The sequence below is a fragment of the Penaeus monodon genome, chromosome 19 (assembly GCF_015228065.2).
Source record: "Penaeus monodon isolate SGIC_2016 chromosome 19, NSTDA_Pmon_1, whole genome shotgun sequence".
Classification (NCBI taxonomy): Eukaryota; Metazoa; Arthropoda; class Malacostraca; order Decapoda; family Penaeidae; genus Penaeus; species Penaeus monodon.
The window spans coordinates 10,467,533-10,467,822 of NC_051404.1; positions in this window are offsets into that span (position 1 = coordinate 10,467,533).

Sequence of the window (290 nt, forward strand, 5' to 3'; positions counted from 1 at the left end):
CGCGTGAGTGTGGACGTGATGAATATAAATCGCTCCACAGCCTCTGGAATAGGTATTGCTGTCTGAACAAAGAAAGAACAAATACACAAGGCGACCCTGTACAAAACGCATAGCCCAGCCTCGCCCTAAGCGGTGCCAAGTCTTGGCCGCCATTGTTGCCACGTCGAAGGAACAAGCCAGTGGCTCGAAATACGCAGATTATGTTTTTATTTCGATTAGTAGACACTTTCATAAATTATGTCATCAAAAAGTATGTGATGTTGTACTACTTTAAGTGAATAATATTAAAA